The sequence below is a fragment of the Rhinoderma darwinii genome, chromosome 5, assembly GCF_050947455.1.
Source record: "Rhinoderma darwinii isolate aRhiDar2 chromosome 5, aRhiDar2.hap1, whole genome shotgun sequence".
In the NCBI taxonomy this organism is placed as follows: Eukaryota; Metazoa; Chordata; class Amphibia; order Anura; family Rhinodermatidae; genus Rhinoderma; species Rhinoderma darwinii.
Window position 1 is genome coordinate 329,998,234 of NC_134691.1, and position 11,151 is coordinate 330,009,384.

Sequence of the window (11,151 nt, forward strand, 5' to 3'; positions counted from 1 at the left end):
GGATTTGAACACTTGTTGCCGGATACTTCAGAGATCAAAGCGGACACTATGTGTTTAGCTTATTATTAGGGGACTATTCCCACTAAAAGGTGTTGTTCAAAGCCGACAAACCTCTTCTGATCTAGAGAACCCCATCTTCTAAGCCATCGTTCGACTTTCTGAGCTAGTAGTGGGTCCCCCAAGTTCAGGACCTTGTTAGGGGTGAAATGCCATTTCAGCTTAAGAAAACTATCAGTTTCCACTGAAATTAATTGAACGTGGGATTCCCTGCAGCGGCGTGTGGAACAATTCTTATCTGCTAACATTCAGGAACCCAGTGGTGGGTAGAGCTTCCAGCATTTTAAGAAAGTGACTACCCTGGAGGTGTATGGTATAATGGAGGCAATAATACAGTGCTTCTGTTGAACCTTGTGGCTTCTTTGGCAAGAGCTTTCAATTTTATAATACAGATGGGGAAGTTATAGGGAATCCTGCACTTTTTGCCCAGGAGCCGCAATGTCATTCTGAGTGGCCCATGTTGGTTGTGATACAATACATTAACTATGACAGAAACTGTGTGATTTGTACTGTAAAGAGATTTTCTGCTTGGACAATCCCTTCTTGTTAGAAGGGTCCCTTGACAATAAGCATATTGCAATATGTCCCTCTGCTGGGACCCCCAGCGATCAACTGTAATCTGTGGAAAAACCTGGCAGTAAGTGTTCGATTTCCCTACAGTGCCACCACAGGAGAAATAAAGCATTACATAGTGCCCATTCCAAGGTTGTCTGTGTAATGCAGGGCAGGACAGGTCCTCTGTAGCGAGAGACGCTCTTTGTAACCGCTCTCCACTCTGAACAAGAGATGAGGATCCTGAACAGAGGGCCCCCCTCTATTAACACAAAACTTCCTAATAAGATGTATGGAAATGATTTCTGTACAGTCTGACAATATGGTAGTCAACCCAGAAAAAAGTTGTAGAATGATGCCCTTGGGTTTTGAAGGGATTTACATTGGTGGTCTATCCCATCGGTAATGGCCTGACCCCAGGAGCCCACCGATCAACAGAACAAAGGGACTGTGGAATTTGCTGAAGCACCGTGGCCCCTTCAAAGTGGTCCCTGATATGGTGTCTGGTACTGCAGCTCTGCCTAGCGTGTCACTATGTTGGTTATTGCAGTGAAAATTTAGTTCTATTGACTATTGGGGTCTCCACCCACCCCTCCATTACAGATTTGGGGCTTATACTAAGCATATACCATTAATGTTAAATCCTAGAAAAATAAATCCTTTTATGTTTCTTGTCTATCAGAGATCTGGTGGTCAAACCAACTTCGGTATTCTGTTGTAGTCCGCGGCCACAAGTTTAAATAGCAGGAGGAATATTTGGTTGAATTAAAGTTTATTCATATCTGATCATAACCCTTTAATGATCAAGCCTTTTTGTGCCTTAAAGGGATTGTCCGATGATTAAATATTGTTGTTTTTTTTGTTAGATCATGTAAAACTTTATTTCTTAGTTGGAATAATCTTTAAAAACTGTTTAGATATTCCTGTTACATGATATTGCGCCCCCTGGTGTTTTTGTATTCTCTCAAAGAACGTTTACCTAATGTGTCCAGTGGCTGTGGTCACACATGCCCAGGAGCAACGGAGTGATTGCTGATATTGTGTGGATCAGCCAATAAGAATCGGCGCACTGGAGACGGCTTCTTCTCAACAGTACTGGATACATTAGGCGGACAAAATCACACTAGGGGGCGCCATACCAAATATCTAACAATATCTACTGTACACACAGGAGCATTTAAAAAACAAAAACAAAATGTAATGACGGGGTAGGGAGACAGACAGATGAGCCCTAATCTACCCGCCACTCAGTCCCTGCCTACTTGCATGGCCCGTCCTAGGTGACGGCGTACAACTGGGCGACGGTCCCTACGCTCAATATGTGTACGACAGACAAACAGACAAGGGTACACAGAAGCTAAGGTAAATGGGGCAGTTGCCCACGGCAACACCGTGAGCAACAAGAGTAGTGAACGAGCCGAGTCAAACCAGGAGTGTACGAGGTACCAAACGCAGAGCAGGAGCGTAGTCAGTAAAGCCAGGGTCAAAATTAAGCAAGGTCAATAATAATAGCAGGAGCAGCAGAGCCAGGAAACAGGAAAGAATCACAGGCAAAGACAAGCAGGAAATGAAGGTATAAATAGGCTGAGGGCGGGAGCTAGAACTGTCTGGCTAGGCTGTGATAGGTTCTCCCACTCCTGAGCCTACCAGCCTGAGTGGTAGCAGATCGAGTCACTCTATCAGACCTAGGAGCAGGTGCAGAGGGATTAACTGGCTTATTGGAGAACCAAAGATGGAACCTTCTGAGCAATACCCCAGTGTGAACATCCCGGGCAGGTATCCAAGTCCTCTCCTCAGGCCCGTATCCTCTCCAATGGACCAGGTACTGGAGGGAGCCTTGGACCATCCTGCTGTCCACAATCTTGGCCACCTCGAATTCTACCCCTTCAGGAGTGAGAACAGGAACCGGAGGTTTCATCGAGGTAGCCAAGGACGGGGAGGCATGAAGCCCGTCGTGTATTCGAAAAGACGGGGGTAACTCCAGTCGGAAGTAGACAGGGCTAAGGACCTCAATGACCTTGTACGACCCTATATACCGGGGAGAAAATTTTTTTGACGGGACTTTAAGGCGCAAATTTTTTGAAGACAGCCACACCAGATCCTCGACCACAAACAAGGGGTTAGCAGAACGTCTTCTATCTGCCTGAGTCTTTTGTATGCTCTGGGACGCCTCTAGGTTCTTCTGAACCGGGGCCCAGACTGTGCATAGTTCCCGATGAACAACATCTACCTCGGGATTGTTGGAACCACCAGGTGAAACAGAAGAGAACTGTGGATTAAACCCAAAATTACAGAAAAAGGGGGAGACCCGTGACGAGTTACTGACCCGGTTATTAAGGGAAAATTCGGCGAGGGAAATGAAGGAGACCCAATCATATTGACAGTCAGAGATAAAACACCTTAAATATTGTTCTAGAGACTGATTAGTCCTCTCGGTTTGGCCATTAGTTTCAGGATGGAAGGCCGAGGAGAAGGACAGATCAATCTCCAACTTTTTACAGAAGGCTCTCCAAAACAATGAAACAAATTGTACCCCTCTGTCAGAAACAATATTGACAGGAACCCCATGAAGATGCAGGATGTGTTTGACAAACAAGGTAGCTAACGTCTTAGCATTGGGTAGTTTCTTGAGGGGCACAAAGTGGCACATCTTACTGAAGCGGTCTACTACAACCCACACCACCGACTTGCCTTGAGATGGAGGCAGATTGGTGATAAAATCCATGGAGATATGGGTCCAAGGTCTCTGGGGAATGGGCAAAGAATATAGTAAGCCCGCTGGTCAGGACCTGGGAGTCTTGGACCTAGCACAAATTTCACAAGCGGCGACGTAGGCCTTAACGTCTTTAGGCAACACAGGCCACCAATAGTTTCTGGCAATGAGGTGCTTGGTACCCAGGATGCCTGGATGGCCAGATAGTGCAGAGTAATGATTTTCCCTGAGTACCCTTAGCCGGAATTGCAAGGGAACAAACAGATTGTTCTCAGGAAGGTTCCCGGGAGCTGAACCTTGATCAGCCACAATTTCGGAGACTAAGTCAGAATCAACAGAGGAAATGATTATAGCTGGGGCAAAGCACAAGCAGGATCTTCCTCCAAAGGAGGGCTGGCCATGAAGCTACGCGACAGTGCATCAGCTTTAATATTTTTAGACCCAGCCCTATAGGTGACCACAAAGTTGAATTTAGTAAAAAACAACGCCCATCGAGCTTGTCTCGGGTTTAGCCTACGGGCAGATTCTAGGAAGACCAGATTCTTGTGGTCGGTAAGGACCATGACCTGGTGCCTAGCCCCCTCCAGGAAGTGGCGCCACTCTTCAAATGCCCATTTAATGGCTAAGAGTTCGCGGTTGCCCACGTCATAGTTACTCTCAGTGGGCGAGAACTTCCTGGAGAAGTAGGCACAGGGACGGAGATGGGTGAGGGACCTGGTACCCTGGGACAAGACAGCCCCCACTCCCACCTCGGAGGTGTCAACCTTCACGATGAATGGCTCCATTTGGTTAGGCTGAATCAGCACTGGGGCAGAGATAAAGCACTTCTTAAGGATCTCAAAAGCCTGGACCGCCTCCGGGGGCCAGTGGAGGAGATCAGCACTTTTGCGAATAAGATCCGTAAGAGGCTTAGCGATGACCGAGAAGTTAGCAATGAATCTCCTGTAATAATTAGCAAACCCCAGAAAGCACTGTAACGCCTTCAGGGAGGCAGGTTGGACCCATTCAGCCACAGCCTGAACCTTGGCAGGGTCCATGCGGAATTAATTAGGAGTGAGGATTTGACCCAAAAATGGTATCTCCTGCACCCCAAACACACATTTTTCGGATTTAGCAAAGAGTTGGTTTTCCCGAAGGGCCTGGAGCACCTTCCTGACATGCTCAATGTGGGAGGACCAGTCCTTGGAAAACACAAGTATGTCATCAAGGTACACTACAAGAAATACCCCCAGGTAGTCTCTTAAAATCTCATTTGTGAAATTCTGGAAGACCGCGGGAGCATTACACCCAAAGGGCATGACGAGGTATTCTAAATGACCTTTGGGCATGTTGAACGCAGTCTTCCACTCATCCCCCTCTTTGATGCGGATAAGGTTATAAGCCCCCCGAAGATCAAACTTACAGAACCATTGGGCCCCCTGAACCTGATTAAAGAGATCAGGAATCAGAGGAAGGGGATACTGGTTCCTTACAGTGACCTTATTCAAGCTTCGGTAGTCAATGCATGGCCTAAGACCACCATCCTTCTTCCCTACGAAGAAGAAGCCAGCACCTACCGGAGAAGTAGAGGGGCGAATGTAACCCTTGGCCAGGCATTCCTGGATATACTCTCTCATGGCTTCACGTTCGGGACAAGATAGATTAAATATCCTACCCTTAGGGAGCTTAGCTCCGGGTACCAAATCGATAGTGCAATCGTATTCTCTATGGGGAGGTAACACTTCGGAGGCCTTTTTAGAAAAAACATCAGCGAAGTCCTGAATAAACTCAGGTAGAGTGTTCACCAGCTCAGGGAGAGAAATAAAATTAACAGAAAAACATGACGTTATGCATTCATTACCCTATCTGGTAAGATCCCCAGTATTCCAGTTAAACGTGGGATTATGCATCTGCAACCAGGGAAGGCCTAAAACCAAATCGGACGATAATCCCTGCATCACCAGTACAGAGCACTGCTCCAAATGCATGGAGCCAACAATGAGTTCAAAAACAGGGGTATACTGCGTAAAATAACCATTAGCAAGTGGAGTGGAGTCGATACCCACTACCGGGACAGGTTTAGGCAAACCAATCAATGGCATAGCTAGAGACATAGCAAATTCCACAGACATAATATTAGCAGAAGACCCTGAATCCACGAAGGCACTGCCGGTAGCAGACCTACCGTCAAAAGAGACCTGAAATAGAAGCAAGATCTTATTAGGTTTCATATTTACGGGAAATACCTGTGCGCACAAGTGACCTCCCCGATGGTCACTTAGGCGCGGAAGTTCTTCCGGCTGCTTATTCTTATGCCTAGGACAGTTGTTCACTTGATGCTTGTCATCCCCACAGTAGAAGCAGAGACCATTCTTCCTGCAGAGCTCTCTACGTTGTTGGGGAGACACGGAGGCCCCGAGTTGCATTGGTTCATCCGAGTTTTCCGTGGAAGAACGAAGCATCGGAACCTCGGGAGCCATCATGGGGGAGCCAGAGGAGAAAGCACAAAAGCGTTCAAGTCGTCGTTCCATGAGACGTCGGTCAAGACGTACCGCTAAAGCCATAACCTGATCTAGAGAGTCTGAAGAGGAATAGCTAACTAACAGGTCTTTCAGGGCGTTCGACAGACCCAATCTAAACTGGCACCTCAAGGCAGGGTCATTCCACCAAGAAGCTACACACCACTTCCTAAAGTCAGAACAGTACTCCTCAACGGGTCTCTTACCCTGACGTAAGGTCACCAGCTGACTCTCGGCAAAGGCAGTCTTGTCAGTCTCATCATATATGAGCCCGAGAGCAGAGAAAAAAAGATCAACAGAGGAAAATTCAGGGGCGTCAGGAGCCAAGGAGAAGGCCCATTCTTGGGGCCCGTCCTGGACCCAGGACATAATTATACCCACTCGCTGCCTCTCAGAACCTGAGGAGTGGGGCCCTAGACGGAAATAGAGCCTACAACTCTCCCAAAAGGAGAAAAAAGTCTTCCGGTCCCCTGAGAACCCGTCAGGCAACTTGAGGTGGGGTTCAAGAGGTGAGGTGGGGGCACTACCAGGTTAGCATCGCGCTGGTTGCCACTCTGAGCCAGGGCTTGGGACCTGTAGGGAGAGGCCCTGCATTTGCTGAGCCAGGGTCTCAAGGGGGTCCATAGTTGTGTCAGGGACGAGGGTAGAAAAGGTATATGGGCCTGTGATTATGTAATGACGGGGTAGGGAGAAGCAAGGTCAATAATTATAGCAGGAGCAGCAGAGCCAGGAAACAGGAAAGAATAACAGGCAAAGACAAGCAGGAAATGAAGGTATAAATAGGCCGAGGTCGGGAGCTGGAACCGTCTGGCCAGGCTGTGATAGGTTCTCCCACTGCTGAGCCTACCAGCCTGAGTGGTAGCAGATCGAGTCACTCTATCAGACCTAGGAGCAGGTGCAGAGTGATTAACCACGGGCGTCGACACCGAAGCCGTGTCTGGCAGATCCTTTACACAAAATAACTCCTTTTGAGAAAATGTTGTTCTGCTTGATCTAACAGAAAAAAGTAATATTTAATTGTGGAACAACCCGCTTAAGTTTTTTTGCATTTCCATTATACACTTGGAATTGACTTTTTTAAGGCAACATTTGGTAGTGTGTGTATACATCAGTATGTATTTTATAAAAAAAAGTTATATTTTTTTTTTTTATCATTCATGGATAACTTGTAACCTGATAAATTAATTATTTTTATGGTTGTGGTAAAATTTTAGTTTACATTTTATACAAAATAATCTCATTTATTGTAATTTGATTTTTTTTGTTGACTTTTTTAATTGAACTTTTTATTGTTTAATTTTTATCTGGGAAGCTAGGTGGTTGATCAAAGGAGGAAGACCCCTCTGATCATGCCATAGGCACTATTGACTGCAGGAGCTACTGTAAATTGTTATTAGACAGCTGCTCCAGAATGGCACGGGACATGCTATTCTACTGCACCATAAAAAGGCAGCACTGTCCAATATTTGGGTGCTGCCGAATAAGACTCCTTGATGATCACTGGAAAAGCCGTATCAGTGGTCATTAAGGGGTTAATCTGAATTATTTACTCACTAGGAGCGTCAGAGCAGCAGAGATACAAGGTAGGTAAATCCTGTCACAGCTTTCTCTTCAGTGTGTGGCTGCTGCTGACTCTGTGTGTATGTAGTGCGAGACTCAGATTAACCCTTTACAAGCAGCTGTCTACTTCTAGAGGATTAACACTATACAAGCATCTGTTTTCTCCTCCTCATTTAGCAGATTAACTCCTTAAAAGGAGCTGAACTCTGTCCCTGTAATACTAAGGGAAATCCTCTGTCTTAGGGTGCCCGTAAACGCTGCAACTGAACTGCAGTAGTTGAAATCAAGTGCTTCACCTGCACAAGTCGCACAGCTGCAAATCGCATTGCTAAACCACGACAATTTGCTGTAAAATTGCAAATCAGCCGCAACGTGTACGTGTAGTCTTATAATTTAATCTACTCTCGTTTACTGAGTTTTCCTGAGAGCTGATCAGTCCTCTTAAAAAAACATCATACCATTCCCTGTACAGTTGACCTTCACATAAAGCAATCACAACTCTGCCGCGCGTCCATATGCATCGTTTTTCCCTATGATAGAATTTTTATAAGTGTGAAGACTCGGATATTGTGAATCATTGTCCCCACAGATCTACATGAGAAAATTGAGTACGTCTCTCACGACCTTTTGCTCTTCAATATCATTTGTGCTGTGCTGCTTCATTCTTAGGATTCATTGTTCCCAGGTGTTCATGGCATGAAAGATTAATGTCCGCAACCTCCCCCATCTATTCTAAAAACCTAAAAACACAGCAGTGACGGCAGTTAACCCCAATTTCCTGCTCCCCAAAGGTCACTCTCCCAAGGCTCAGATAAGCTAAGATATAGGGAGCTGTTTGGTGAGGTCCTCTCATTGGCAAACTGGTGGCCATTCCATTACTAGCAATATAGTAGCTCAAAATGATTATTGTTTTTGTAACCCTGCAGTTGTGGGCCAGAAGTAGTCTGGGCACTTTTACGCCTGTCTCCAGCGCCGAGTCTGGTTGCTAGGCAACATGGTGCCTCCTTTTCTGAAGCTGCTCCAGCGATGCTGAGGCTTTATCCTCCTATCCGCCGGCCGCATTAATTTACCATTGCAAATGGTGGCCACTGATGAGGTCAGGACTAGCAACCTATTTACTGTAGGGGCTTCCATGGATCCCTGGACTGCATGTCAAGGTACATCCTGTGTTTGGCTTTTGTTTCTGTTACTATTGACTTTATTCCTGACTCTGATCCTGACACTGACCTCGGCCTTTGGATTTGACGCTTGTTCCCTGTGGTTCTACTCCTGGTATCAGCTCTTCGCCTGCTCCTGACTTCGGTTCTGTCTAATTCTCCAGGTTGCCACTTCCTGACTGCTAATCTGCTGACAACCCCTGACTACGTTCTCTACTCTGCTACATTGCACCTGCCAATTGGTGACGATTCTGCAGCTGTGAAGAGGGAATTGAAACAGGAAAGTTCATACCTCCTGGGGGGGGGGCGGGTTGTACCTCCTTGGGGGGGGGGGTTGAGGCTGAGGAACTGGGAGATTTGTTAAACTATGTAGTCAAGCCAAAATCAAACGGACTGTGGCTTAGAGAATCCACTTTTCATATTTTTATATACATTTTTCTGGTGAGTTATATTTTTGTACACAGGGGGCAGTATTATGGGAATTATATACTTGTACATAGCGGGAAGTATTATAGTAGTTATATTCTTGTATATAGGGGCAGTATTATAGTAGATTAATTCTTGTAAATAGGAGCAGTATTATAGTAGTTATATTCTTGTATATAGGGGCAGTATTATAGTAGTTATATTCTTGTACATAGGGGGCAGTATTATACTAGTTATATTCTTGTATATAGGGAGCAGTATTATAGTAGTTATATTCTTGTATATAGGGGCAGTATTATAGTAGTTATATTCTAGTATATAGGGGCAGTATTATAGTAGTTATATTCTTGTAAATAAGGGGCAGTATTATAGTAGTTATATTCTTGTATATAGGGGCAGTATTATAGTAGTTATATTCTTGTAAATAAGGGGCAGTATTATAGTAGTTATATTCTTGTATATAGGGAGCAGTATTATAGTAGTTATATTCTTGTATATAGGGGCAGTATTATAGTAGTTATATTCTTGTATATAGGAGCAGTATTATAATAGTTATATTCTTGTATATAGGGGCAGTATTATAGTAGTTATATTCTTGTATATAGGGGGCAGTATTATAGTAGTTATATTCTTGTATATAGGGGCAGTATTATAGTAGTTATATTCTTGTATATAGGAGCAGTATTATAGTAGTTATATTCTTGTACATAGGGGACAGTATTATAGTAGTTATATTCTTGTATATAGGGGGCAGTATTATAGTAGTTATATTCTTGTACATAGGGGAGCAGCATTATACTAGTTATATTCTTGTATATAGGGGGCAGTATTATAGTAGTTATATTCTTGTATATAGGGGGCAGTATTATAGTAGTTATATTCTTGTACATAGGGGAGCAGCATTATACTAGTTATATTCTTGTATATAGGGGGCAGTATTATAGTAGTTATATTCTTGTACATAGGGGGCAGTATTATAGTAGTTATATTCTTGTATATAGGAGCAGTATTATAGTAGTTTTTTTCTTGTCTATAGGGGCAGTATTATAGTAGTTATATTCTTGTATATAGGGGCAGTATTATAGTAGTTATATTCTTGTATCTAGGGAGCAGTATTATAGTAGTTATATTCTTGTAGATAGGGGGGCAGTAATATAGTAGTTATATTCTTGTACATAGGAGCAGTATTATAGTAGTTATATTCTTGTACATAGGGGGCAGTATTATAGTAGTTATATTCTTATATATAGGGGGCAGTATTATAGTAGTTCTGTTCTTATACATAGGAGCAGTATTATAGTAGTTATAGTCTTGTATATAGGGAGCAGTATTATAGTAGTCATATTCTTGTATATAGGAGGCAGTATTATAGTAGTTATATTCTTGTATATAGGGGGCAGTATTATAGTAGTTATATTCTTGTATATAGGAGGCAGTATTATAGTAGTTATATTCTTGTATATAGGAGGCAGTATAATAGTAGTTATATTCTTGTATATATGGGGCAATATTATGGTAGTTATATTCTTGTATATAGGGGCAGTATTATAGTAGTTATATTCTTGTACATAGGGGCAGTATTATAGTAGTTATATTCTTGTATATAGGGGGCAGTATTATAGTAGTTATATTCTTGTATATAGGGAGCAGTATTATAGTAGTTATATTCTTGTATATAGGGGCAGTATTATAGTAGTAATATTCTTGTATATAGGGGGGCAGTAATATAGTAGTTATATTCTTGTACATAGGAGCAGTATTATAGTAGTTATATTCTTGTATATAGGAGGCAGTATTATAGTAGTTATATTCTTGTACATAGGGGGCAGTATTATAGTAGTTATAGTCTTGTATATAGGGAGCAGTATTATAGTAGTTATATTCTTGTACATTGGGGGCAGTATTATAGTAGTTATATTCTTGTATATAGGGAGCAGTATTATAGTAGTCATGTTCTTGTATATAGGAGGCAGTATTATAGTAGTTATATTTTTGCATATAGGGGGCAGTATTATAGTAGTTATATTCTTATATATGGGAGCAGTATTATAGTAGTTATATTCTTGTATATGGGAGCAGTATTATAGTAGTTATATTCCTGCACATAGGGGGCAGTATTTTAGTACATATATTCTTGTACACAAAAGGCACTGTTATAAAAGGTATATTCTTGCACATACAATATTTG